Genomic DNA, 13,117 nt, shown 5'->3' on the forward strand with positions numbered 1-13,117 from the left:
AGGAAAGCCTCTTGCCAGGCCTGAATCTTCTGTATTTATACGTCACCCCAAAAGCAGGCCCTACACAACCATAGGGCAGGGTGCAATGGACTTAAAAGGTAGAGCATGTACTTTTAAGCTTAACATGTCCTAGTAATGAAATTTTATTTCCACTACTGCACAGCCTGTCGCCCTTATAGGTTAACATTGGGATTACCTTATTACATTTTATAAGTGTAACTTTCAATTGGTACAAAATAGATATTTTGAGTTTGGTTTCCCGTACTCATTATAAACTCTCAACATATGGTGAAGTTGAATTTTAAGTTGTAAGTCTAAAAATGCCACTTTGAGAAAGTGGGCATTTTCCTCACCTAAACCAGTCTCTGCCTTCTGTTTGTCTCCATCATACGTCAGGGGGAGGGTTGGGGTGGATGCTGGGCTTTGTGTATTCCCTCAAGACAGCCACACACAAAGGGAGCTTAGGTGTGACTCATGGGCCATTCACTTCCCTATGGCCCTTCATGAGGCTGCTTGAGTCTTCCTGGGCTGGATGAGGGAGGAGTTGACGCACACACCTGAAAGGGCTAGGCCTTTCCTCACACAATCAGATATTTGTAGAGCTCGGCTGGTGAGGTCTCACGGTGCAGAAGTGGGAAAAGGGTCAGTCGAAGAGCTAGGTCTTGAGGTCCTTCCTGAATAGAGCCAGTGAGGGTGACTGCCTGAGGTGAAGCGGCAGCATGTTCCAGGTCTGCGCGGCGAGGTAGGGAAAGGATCTTCCTCCAGCCGTGTTCTTCTGGATCCTGGGGATGGTGGCGAGGGCCAGCTGAGCAGAGTTGCTTGGGGGGTTGTGTAGAAGGACAGGTTGTGGTTGACATAGGCAGGTCCAGTGTTGTGAAGGGCCTTGTTAGCATGTCAGGAGTTTGAACATGACGTGTTTGTTGATGGGTGTAGGAAGTTGGCTCTGTATGTGCTATTTCAAAGTAAGGAATAGCATGCACAGAGTCCAAGGGTTCCCCTTAGAGGTAAAATAGTGGTAAAAAGCGATAATACTAATGCTCTATTTTGTGGTAGTGTGGTCGAGCAGTAGGCTTATCCAAGGAGTAGTGTTAAGCATTTGTTGTACATACACATAGACAATAAATGAGGTACACACACTCAGAGACAAATCCAGCCAGTAGGTTTTGTATAGAAAAATATATTTTCTTAGTTTATTTTAAGAACCACAGGTTCAAATTTAACATGTAATATCTTGTTTGAAAGGTATTGCAGGTAAGTACATTAGGAACTTTGAATCATTTCAATTGCATGTATACTTTTCAAGTTATTCACAAATAGCTATTTCAAAAGTGGACACTTAGTGCAATTTTCACAGTTCCTGGGGGAGGTAAGTTTTTGTTAGTTTTACCAGGTAAGTAAGACACTTACAGGGTTCAGTTCTTGGTCCAAGGTAGCCCACGGTTGGGGGTTCAGAGCAACCCCAAAGTTACCACACCAGCAGCTCAGGGCCGGTCAGGTGCAGAGTTCAAAGTGGTGCCCAAAACGCATAGGCTTCAATGGAGAGAAGGGGGTGCCCCGGTTCCAGTCTGCCAGCAGGTAAGTACCCGTGTATTCGGAGGGCAGACCAGGGGGGTTTTGTAGGGCACCGGGGGGGACACAAGCCCACACAGAAATTTCACCCTCAGCGGCGCGGGGGCGGCCGGGTGCAGTGTTAGAACAAGCGTCGGGTTCGCAATGGAAGTCAATGAGAGATCAAGGGATCTCTTCAGCGCTGCAGGCAGGCAAGGGGGGGCTTCCTCGGGGAAACCTCCACTTGGGCAAGGGAGAGGGACTCCTGGGGGTCACTTCTGCAGTGAAAGTCCGGTCCTTCAGGTCCTGGGGGCTGCGGGTGCAGGGTCTTTTCCAGGCGTCGGGACTTAGGTTTCAGAGAGTCGCGGTCAGGGGAAGCCTCGGGATTCCCTCTGCAGGCGGCGCTGTGGGGGCTCAGGGGGGGACAGGTTTTGGTACTCACAGTCGTAGAGTAGTCCGGGGGTCCTCCCTGAGGTGTTGGTTCTCCACCAGCCGAGTCGGGGTCGCCGGGTGCAGTGTTGCAAGTCTCACGCTTCTTGCGGGGAGATTGCAGGGTTCTTTAAAGCTGCTCCTTTGGATAAAGTTGCAGTCTTTTTGGAGCAGGTCCGCTGTCCTCGGGAGTTTCTTGTCGTCGTCGAAGCAGGGCAGTCCTCAGAGGAGTCAGAGGTCGCTGGTCCCTTTGGAAGGCGTCGCTGGAGCAGAGTTCTTTGGAAGGCAGGAGACAGGCCGGTGAGTTTCTGGAGCCAAGGCAGTTGTTGTCTTCTGGTCTTCCTCTGCAGGGGTTTTCAGCTAGGCAGTCCTTCTTCTTGTAGTTGCAGGAATCTAAATCTTTAGGTTCAGGGGAGCCCTTAAATACTAAATTTAAGGGCGTGTTTAGGTCTGGGGGGTTAGTAGCCAATGGCTACTAGCCCTGAGGGTGAGTACACCCTCTTTGTGCCTCCTCCCAAGGGGAGGGGGTCACATCCCTAATCCTATTGGGGGAATCCTCCATCTGCAAGATGGAGGATTTCTAAAAGTTAGAGTCACCTCAGCTCAGGACACCTTAGGGGCTGTCCTGACTGGCCAGTGACTCCTCCTTGTTATTCTCATTATTTTCTCCGGCCTTGCCGCCAAAAGTGGGGGCCGGGGCCGGAGGGGGCGGGCAACTCCACTAGCTGGAGTGTCCTGCAGTGCTGTGACAAAGGGGTGAGCCTTTGAGGCTCACCGCCAGGTGTTACAGCTCCTGCCTGGGGGAGGTGTTAGCATCTCCACCCAGTGCAGGCTTTGTTACTGGCCTCAGAGTGACAAAGGCACTCTCCCCATGGGGCCAGCAACATGTCTCTAGTGTGGCAGGCTGCTGGAACTAGTCAGCCTACACAGACAGTCGGTTAAGTTTCAGGGGGCACCTCTAAGGTGCCCTCTGGGGTGTATTTTGCAATAAAATGTACACTGGCATCAGTGTGCATTTATTGTGCTGAGAAGTTTGATACCAAACTTCCCAGTTTTCAGTGTAGCCATTATGGTGCTGTGGAGTTCGTGTTTGACAAACTCCCAGACCATATACTCTTATGGCTACCCTGCACTTACAATGTCTAAGGTTTTGTTTAGACACTGTAGGGGTACCATGCTCATGCACTGGTACCCTCACCTATGGTATAGTGCACCCTGCCTTAGGGCTGTAAAGCCTGCTAGAGGGGTGACTGACCTATACTTGCATAGGCAGTGAGAGGCTGGCATGGCACCCTGAGGGGAGTGCCATGTCGACTTACTCGTTTTGGTCTCACTAGCACACACAAGCTGGCAAGCAGTGTGTCTGTGCTGAGTGAGAGGTCTCCAGGGTGGCATAAGACATGCTGCAGCCCTTAGAGACCTTCCTTGGCATCAGGGCCCTTGGTACTAGCAGTACCAGTTACAAGGGACTTATCTGGATGCCAGGGTCTGCCAATTGTGGATACAAAAGTACAGGTTAGGGAAAGAACACTGGTGCTGGGGCCTGGTTAGCAGGCCTCAGCACACTTTCAATTGTAAACATAGCATCAGCAAAGGCAAAAAGTCAGGGGGCAACCATGCCAAGGAGGCATTTCCTTACACAACCCCCCCCAAACGAAAGAGGATGAGACTAACCTTTCCCAAGAGAGTCTTCATTTTCTAAGTGGAAGAACCTGGAAAGGCCATCTGCATTGGCATGGGCAGTCCCAGGTCTGTGTTCCACTATAAAGGCCATTCCCTGTAGGGAGATGGACCACCTCAACAGTTTTGGATTTTCACCTTTCATTTGCATCAGCCATTTGAGAGGTCTGTGGTCAGTTTGAACTAGGAAGTGAGTCCCAAAGAGGTATGGTCTCAGCTTCTTCAGGGACCAAACCACAGCAAAGGCCTCCCTCTCAATGGCACTCCAACGCTGCTCCCTGGGGAGTAACCTCCTGCTAATGAAAGCAACAGGCTGGTCAAGGCCATCATCATTTGTTTGGGACAAAACTGCCCCTATCCCATGTTCAGAGGCATCTGTCTGCACAATGAACTGCTTAGAATAATCTGGAGCTTTTAGAACTGGTGCTGAGCACATTGCTTGTTTCAGGGTGTCAAAGGCCTGTTGGCATTCTACAGTCCAGTTCACTTTCTTGGGCATTTTCTTGGATGTGAGTTCAGTGAGGGCTGTCACAATGGATCCATATCCCTTCACAAACCTCCTGTAATACCCAGTCAAGCCAAGGAATGCCCTGACTTGAGTCTGGGTTTTTGGAGCTACCCAGTCCAGAATAGTCTGGATCTTGGGTTGGAGTGGCTGAACTTGGCCTCCACCTACAAGGTGGCCCAAGTAAACCACAGTTCCCTGCCCTATCTGGCATTTGGATGCCTTGATAGAGAGGCCTGCAGATTGCAGAGCCTTCAAAACCTTCTTCAGGTGGACCAGGTGATCCTGCCAGGTGGAGCTAAAGACAGCAATATCATCAAGATAAGCTGTGCTAAAGGACTCCAAACCAGCAAGGACTTGATTCACCAACCTTTGGAAGGTGGCAGGGGCATTCTTTAAACCAAAGGGCATAACAGTAAACTGATAATGCCCATCAGGTGTGGAGAATGCTGTTTTCTCTTTTGCTCCAGGTGCCATTTTTATTTGCCAGTACCCTGCTGTCAAGTCAAAGGTACTTAAGAATTTGGCAGCACCTAATTTGTCTATGAGCTCATCAGCTCTAGGAATTGGATGGGCGTCTGTCTTGGTGACAGAGTTGAGCCCTCTGTAGTCCACACAAAACCTCATCTCTTTCTTTCCATCTTTGGTGTGAGGTTTGGGGACTAAGACCACTGGGCTAGCCCAGGGGCTGTCAGAGCGCTCAATTACTCCCAATTCCAGCATCTTGTGGACTTCCACCTTGATGCTTTCCTTAACATGGTCAGACTGTCTAAAAATTTTGTTTTTGACAGGCATGCTGTCTCCTGTGTCCACATCATGGGTACACAGGTGTGTCTGACCAGGGGTTAGGGAGAAGAGTTCAGGAAACTGTTGTAGGACTCTCCTACAATCAGCTTGCTGTTGGCCAGAGAGGGTGTCTGAGTAGATCACTCCATCTACTGAGCCATCTTTTGGGTCTGATGACAGAAGATCAGGGAGAGGTTCACTCTCTGCCTCCTGATCCTCATCTGTTACCATCAACAGATTTACATCAGCCCTGTCATGGAAGAGCTTAAGGCGGTTCACATGGATCACCCTCTTGGGGCTCCTGCTTGTGCCCAGGTCCACCAGGTAGGTGACCTGACTCTTCCTTTCTAGCACTGGGTAAGGGCCACTCCATTTGTCCTGAAGTGCCCTGGGAGCCACAGGCTCCAGAACCCAGACTTTCTGCCCTGGTTGGAACTCAACCATTGCAGCCTTTTGGTCATACCAAAACTTCTGGAGCTGTTGGCTGGCCTCAAGGTTTTTGCTTGCCTTTTCCATGTACTCTGCCATTCTAGAGCGAAGGCCAAGTACATAGTCCACTATGTCCTGTTTAGGCTCATGAAGAGGTCTCTCCCACCCTTCTTTAACAAGAGCAAGTGGTCCCCTTACAGGGTGACCAAACAGAAGTTCAAAGGGTGAGAATCCTACTCCCTTCTGTGGCACCTCTCTGTAAGCGAAAAGCAGACATGGCAAGAGGACATCCCATCTCCTTTTGAGCTTGTCTGGGAGCCCCATGATCATGCCTTTTAATGTCTTGTTGAATCTCTCAACTAAGCCATTAGTTTGGGGATGGTATGGTGTAGTGAATTTGTAAGTCACCCCACACTCATTCCACATGTGTTTTAGGTATGCTGACATGAAGTTGGTACCTCTGTCAGACACCACCTCCTTAGGGAAACCCACTCTGGTAAAGATACCAATGAGGGCCTTGGCTACTGCAGGGGCAGTAGTTGACCTAAGGGGAATAGCTTCAGGATACCTAGTAGCATGATCCACTACTACTAGGATATACATATTTCCTGAGGCTGTGGGAGGTTCTAGTGGACCAACTATGTCCACACCCACTCTTTCAAAGGGGACCCCCACCACTGGAAGTGGAATGAGGGGGGCCTTTGGATGCCCACCTGTCTTACCACTGGCTTGACAGGTGGGGCAGGAGAGGCAAAACTCCTTAACCTTGTGGGACATATTGGGCCAGTAGAAGTGGTTGACTAACCTCTCCCACGTCTTGGTTTGTCCCAAATGCCCAGCAAGGGGAATATCATGGGCTAAGGTCAGAATAAACTCTCTGAACGACTGAGGCACTACCACTCTCCTAGTGGCACCAGGTTTGGGGTCTCTGGCCTCAGTGTACAGGAGTCCATCTTCCCAATAGACCCTATGTGTTCCATTTTTCTTGCCCTTGGACTCTTCAGCAGCTTGCTGCCTAAGGCCTTCAAGAGAGGGACAGGTTTCTTGTCCCTTACACAGCTCCTCCCTTGAGGGTCCCCCTGGGCCTAAGAGCTCAACCTGATAAGGTTCAAGCTCCAAAGGCTCAGTTCCCTCAGAAGGCAGAACTTCTTCCTGAGAAGAGAGGTTCTCTTTTTCTGACTGTGTTGCAGTTGGTTTCCCAACTGACTTTCCTTTTCTCTTGGTAGGCTGGGCCTTTCTTCCAGACTCCAGCTCTACTTTTTCACCCTGTGCCTTGCACTGTGCTCTTGTTTTTACACACACCAGTTCAGGGATACCCAGCATGGCTGCATGGGTTTTTAGTTCTACCTCAGCCCATGCTGAGGACTCCAGGTCATTTCCAAGCAGACAGTCTACTGGGATGTTTGAGGAGACCACCACCTGTTTCAGGCCATTGACCCCTCCCCATCCTAAAGTTACCATTGCCATGGGATGTGCTTTAGTCTGATTGTCAGCGTTGGTGACTGTATAGGTTTTTCCAGTCAGGTATTGGCCAGGGGAAACCAGTTTCTCTGTCACCATGGTGACACTGGCACCTGTATCCCTCAGGCCCTCTACACTTGTCCCATTAATAAAGAGCTGCTGCCTGTATTTTTGCATGTTAGGCGGCCAGGCAGCTAGTGTGGCTAAATCCACCCCACCCTCAGAGACTAGAGTAGCTTCAGTGTGGACCCTGATTTGCTCTGGGCACACTGTTGATCCCACTTGGAGACTAGCCATTCCAGTGTTACCTGGATTGGAGTTTGGAGTGGAACTTTTCTTGGGACAGGCCTTGTCTCCAGTTTGGTGTCCAGACTGACTACAGTTTCGACACCAGGCCTTTTTGGGATCAAAGTTTTTACCCTTGTACCCAGGATTGTTTTGTGAAGAGGCTCTGGGCCCACCCTCCTGTGCAGGTTTTTGGGGGCCTGTAGAAGACTCTTTACTATTTTAATTTTTGGCTGTCTCACCACCTTTCCCCTGGGGAGGTTTTGTGACCCCTTTCTTTTGGTCACCCCCTGTGGAAGTTTTGGACACCCTAGTCTTGACCCAATGGTCCGCCTTCTTTCCCAATTCTTGGGGAGAAATTGGGCCTAGGTCCACCAGATGCTGATGCAGTTTTTCATTGAAACAATTACTTAACAGGTGTTCTTTCACAAATAAATTGTACAGCCCATCATAATTACTTACACCACTGCCTTGAATCCAACCATCTAGTGTTTTTACTGAGTAGTCTACAAAGTCAACCCAGGTCTGGCTCGAGGATTTTTGAGCCCCCCTGAATCTAATCCTATACTCCTCAGTGGAGAATCCAAAGCCCTCAATCAGGGTACCCTTCATGAGGTCATAAGATTCTGCATCTTTTCCAGAGAGTGTGAGGAGTCTATCCCTACACTTTCCTGTGAACATTTCCCAAAGGAGAGCACCCCAGTGAGATCTGTTCACTTTTCTGGTTACACAAGCCCTCTCAAAAGCTGTGAACCATTTGGTGATGTCATCACCATCTTCATATTTAGTTACAATCCCTTTGGGGATTTTCAACATGTCAGGAGAATCTCTGACCCTAGTTATGTTGCTGCCACCATTGATGGGTCCTAGGCCCATCTCTTGTCTTTCCCTTTCTATGGCTAGGATCTGTCTTTCCAAAGCCAATCTTTTGGCCATCCTGGCTAACTGGATGTCCTCTTCACTGGAGTTATCCTCAGTGATTTCAGAGTTGTTGGTCCCTCCTGTGAGGGAACCAGCATCTCTGACTATTATTTGTGGAGTCAGGGCTTGAGAAGCCCTGTTCTCCCTAAGTAGGACTGGAGGGGGGGAATTTCCCTCCAAGTCACTATCTTCATCCTCTGTGTTGCCATCCTCAGAGGGGTTGGCTTTTTCAAACTCTGCCAAAAGCTCCTGGAGCTGTACTTTGGTAGGTTTGGAGCCCATTGCTATTTTCTTTAGTTTACAGAGTGACCTTAGCTCTCTCATCTGTAGATGGAGGTAAGGTGTGGTGTCGAGTTCCACCACATTCACATCTGTGCTAGACATTATGCTTCTAAAAGTTGGAATACTTTTTAAGAATCTAAAACTAGTTCTAGGTTCTAATTCAAACTTTTAACAAACTTTTAAACTCTAAAAGAAATGCTAACAGGGACTAACACAAGGCCCTAGCAGGACTTTAAAGAATTTAGAAAACTTTTCAAATTGCAAAAATCAATTTCTAATGACAATTTTGGAATTTGTCGTGTGATCAGGTATTGGCTGAGTAGTCCAGCAAATGCAAAGTCTTGTACCCCACCGCTGATCCACCAATGTAGGAAGTTGGCTCTGTATGTGCTATTTCAAAGTAAGGAATAGCATGCACAGAGTCCAAGGGTTCCCCTTAGAGGTAAAATAGTGGTAAAAAGAGATAATACTAATGCTCTATTTTGTGGTAGTGTGGTCGAGCAGTAGGCTTATCCAAGGAGTAGTGTTAAGCATTTGTTGTACATACACATAGACAATAAATGAGGTACACACACTCAGAGACAAATCCAGCCAATAGGTTTTGTTATAGAAAAATATCTTTTCTTAGTTTATTTTAAGAACCACAGGTTCAAATTTAACATGTAATATCTTGTTTGAAAGATATTGCAGGTAAGTACATTAGGAACTTTGAATCATTTCAATTGCATGTATACTTTTCAAGTTATTCACAAATAGCTATTTCAAAAGTGGACACTGCAATTTTCACAGTTCCTGGGGGAGGTAAGTTTTTGTTAGTTTTACCAGGTAAGTAAGACACTTACAGGGTTCAGTTCTTGGTCCAAGGTAGCCCACCGTTGGGGGTTCAGAGCAACCCCAAAGTTACCACACCAGCAGCTCAGGGCCGGTCAGGTACAGAGTTCAAAGTGGTGCCCAAAACGCATAGGCTTCAATGGAGAGAAGGGGGTGCCCCGGTTCCAGTCTGCCAGCAGGTAAGTACCCGCGTCTTCGGAGGGCAGACCAGGGGGGTTTTGTAGGGCACCGGGGGGGACACAAGCCCACACAGAAATTTCACCCTCAGCGGCGCGGGGGCGGCCGGGTGCAGTGTTAGAACAAGCGTCGGGTTCGCAATGGAAGTCAATGAGAGATCAAGGGATCTCTTCAGCGCTGCAGGCAGGCAAGGGGGGGCTTCCTCGGGGAAACCTCCACTTGGGCAAGGGAGAGGGACTCCTGGGGGTCACTTCTGCAGTGAAAGTCCGGTCCTTCAGGTCCTGGGGGCTGCGGGTGCAGGGTCTTTTCCAGGCGTCGGGACTTAGGTTTCAGAGAGTCGCGGTCAGGGGAAGCCTCGGGATTCCCTCTGCAGGCGGCGCTGTGGGGGCTCAGGGGGGGACAGGTTTTGGTACTCACAGTCGTAGAGTAGTCCGGGGGTCCTCCCTGAGGTGTTGGTTCTCCACCAGCCGAGTCGGGGTCGCCGGGTGCAGTGTTGCAAGTCTCACGCTTCTTGCGGGGAGATTGCAGGGTTGTTTAAAGCTGCTCCTTTGGATAAAGTTGCAGTCTTTTTGGAGCAGGTCCGCTGTCCTCGGGAGTTTCTTGTCGTCGTCGAAGCAGGGCAGTCCTCAGAGGAGTCAGAGGTCGCTGGTCCCTTTGGAAGGCGTCGCTGGAGCAGAGTTCTTTGGAAGGCAGGAGACAGGCCGGTGAGTTTCTGGAGCCAAGGCAGTTGTTGTCTTCTGGTCTTCCTCTGCAGGGGTTTTCAGCTAGGCAGTCCTTCTTCTTGTAGTTGCAGGAATCTAAATCTTTAGGTTCAGGGGAGCCCTTAAATACTAAATTTAAGGGCGTGTTTAGGTCTGGGGGGTTAGTAGCCAATGGCTACTAGCCCTGAGGGTGAGTACACCCTCTTTGTGCCTCCTCCCAAGGGGAGGGGGTCACATCCCTAATCCTATTGGGGGAATCCTCCATCTGCAAGATGGAGGATTTCTAAAAGTTAGAGTCACCTCAGCTCAGGACACCTTAGGGGCTGTCCTGACTGGCCAGTGACTCCTCCTTGTTATTCTCATTATTTTCTGCGGCCTTGCCGCCAAAAGTGGGGGCCGGGGCCGGAGGGGGCGGGCAACTCCACTAGCTGGAGTGTCCTGCAGTGCTGTGACAAAGGGGTGAGCCTTTGAGGCTCACCGCCAGGTGTTACAGCTCCTGCCTGGGGGAGGTGTTAGCATCTCCACCCAGTGCAGGCTTTGTTACTGGCCTCAGAGTGACAAAGGCACTCTCCCCATGGGGCCAGCAACATGTCTCTAGTGTGGCAGGCTGCTGGAACTAGTCAGCCTACACAGACAGTCGGTTAAGTTTCAGGGGGCACCTCTAAGGTGCCCTCTGGGGTGTATTTTGCAATAAAATGTACACTGGCATCAGTGTGCATTTATTGTGCTGAGAAGTTTGATACCAAACTTCCCAGTTTTCAGTGTAGCCATTATGGTGCTGTGGAGTTCGTGTTTGACAAACTCCCAGACCATATACTCTTATGGCTACCCTGCACTTACAATGTCTAAGGTTTTGTTTAGACACTGTAGGGGTACCATGCTCATGCACTGGTACCCTCACCTATGGTATAGTGCACCCTGCCTTAGGGCTGTAAGGCCTGCTAGAGGGGTGACTGACCTATACTTGCATAGGCAGTGAGAGGCTGGCATGGCACCCTGAGGGGAGTGCCATGTCGACTTACTCGTTTTGGTCTCACTAGCACACACATGCTGGCAAGCAGTGTGTCTGTGCTGAGTGAGAGGTCTCCAGGGTGGCATAAGACATGCTGCAGCCCTTAGAGACCTTCCTTGGCATCAGGGCCCTTGGTACTAGCAGTACCAGTTACAAGGGACTTATCTGGATGCCAGGGTCTGCCAATTGTGGATACAAAAGTACAGGTTAGGGAAAGAACACTGGTGCTGGGGCCTGGTTAGCAGGCCTCAGCACACTTTCAATTGTAAACATAGCATCAGCAAAGGCAAAAAGTCAGGGGGCAACCATGCCAAGGAGGCATTTCCTTACAATGGGGAACCAGTGTAGGTTTCCCAGGTGGCCGGAGATGTGGCGGGGAGAGCTGCATACCCCCCTATAGTGAGTTTGGAGGAAGGGCAGGGATCTTGTGCACTTCAAAACTTTTCTTTGAAGTCTCTTCCATTTCAAAGGCACAACTGGGTATAAGTACTGGACCCCTGACACCACCAACTCAGTACACGTCTGGACCTGTGACTACTCTGCCAGGAAGAACTGCTGTGCTGAAAGGACTGCTACCATGCTGGACTGCTGTTTTGCTGAGCTGCCTTCCTCCTCCTGTTCCCCTGCCTGGGTGAGAAGGACTGGACCTGCTTCACTTGACCCCAGAGTGTCTCCAAGGGATTGCTGGCTTGCTTCCTGCTGCCTACTCTCAAGTACACAAAACACATAGGGCCAGATGTATGAAGCATATTTGCAACCGGCAAAATGCTTTTTGGTACGTACCAATCCTGTTTTGCGAGTCAGTAACCTATTACTGACTTGCAAAATAGGGTTTGCGACTTGCTGTTAGGAAGGGGTGTGCCAAGGGCATCCGTTCCTAATAGCAAGTAGCACTGGTGTGTAGGAATGTTTTGCCACTGGGAATCCATTCGTAAACGGGAAGGGGGCCCCTTCCTCTTTGTGAATGGGTGTGCAAACATTTTTAAGAGCAGGCAGTGGTCACATGGACCACCATCTACCCTTAAAAAATGAAAAGAAAACTTGTCATTATTCTTTTAGTAATGCATCCTGTTTTCCTTTAAAATAAATCACAGCCATGATCCCTGTGATTGTGGCCATCCCCAAAGTGGTCGCAAATTGTGACCTGCCTCATGAATATTAATGAGGCAGGTCTCTTGCCACCCATTTGGGAATCGCAAACTTTAAACTACATTTATCTGGCCCCAGGAACCATCCTTTTATAACCCTTGGGCACATCTGCTTGTGAGTCTGTCCTGCCAAATGGTGTCACCCCAGTCCTGGACCCTTGGAAGTGGATCTAGAGGTTTGCTTCAGTGGAATGGACACATTCTCTGCTACAAGAGCAGAATCAATGCATCGGCACATCGCCTTCGGAACTGGCACATCGCTTTTCAGAACCACTGCTCTGGAACCAACACATCGCTGCCACTGTTTGTAGAAAATCGATGCATCGCCTCTACTGCTTGGAGAAGCCGGGTGCATTGCATTCGGAACCTCCACATCTCTGAATAAACGCTTCGTTCCTGGACCTGATGCATCACTGCAGTTGCATAGAAAAAGTTAGCGCAACACCTCAATTGCATGGGGATCACTGACGCATCTCGTGCTGCGACAAAGGTTAAAGTGCTTCTGCTCAGCGGGCCCTGCATGGGTCCTGTATCCAGCCTGCGCTCCATCGCAAGTGGCCTAAACTCTTGACTTTGTCCCTGTTCAGCTCAAACAATTAGATCTTTCAGCGCTATCGGCTTCTAAGCACAATACTTACATTTAATTCATACCTTGAATTCTACTGGATGGGTTTTTGTTGTTTAGTCATTTTATTTATAAAATCATAATCTATTTTTCTAACCTAGTGTGGAGTCTTTTTGTGGTGTTTTCACTGTGTTATTGTTTAAGTATTGCACAAATACTTAAGATATTGCCTCTTAAGTTAAGCCTGACTGCTCTGTGCCAAGCTACAGAGCACAAGATAATTTAGGGTGTGTTGTGACTTACCCTGACCAGAAATGTGGCCCCTACTTGGACAGGGTGCATACCTCTTCCTACTAG

The sequence above is a fragment of the Pleurodeles waltl genome, chromosome 4_2 (genome assembly GCF_031143425.1).
Source record: "Pleurodeles waltl isolate 20211129_DDA chromosome 4_2, aPleWal1.hap1.20221129, whole genome shotgun sequence".
Taxonomy (NCBI): Eukaryota; Metazoa; Chordata; class Amphibia; order Caudata; family Salamandridae; genus Pleurodeles; species Pleurodeles waltl.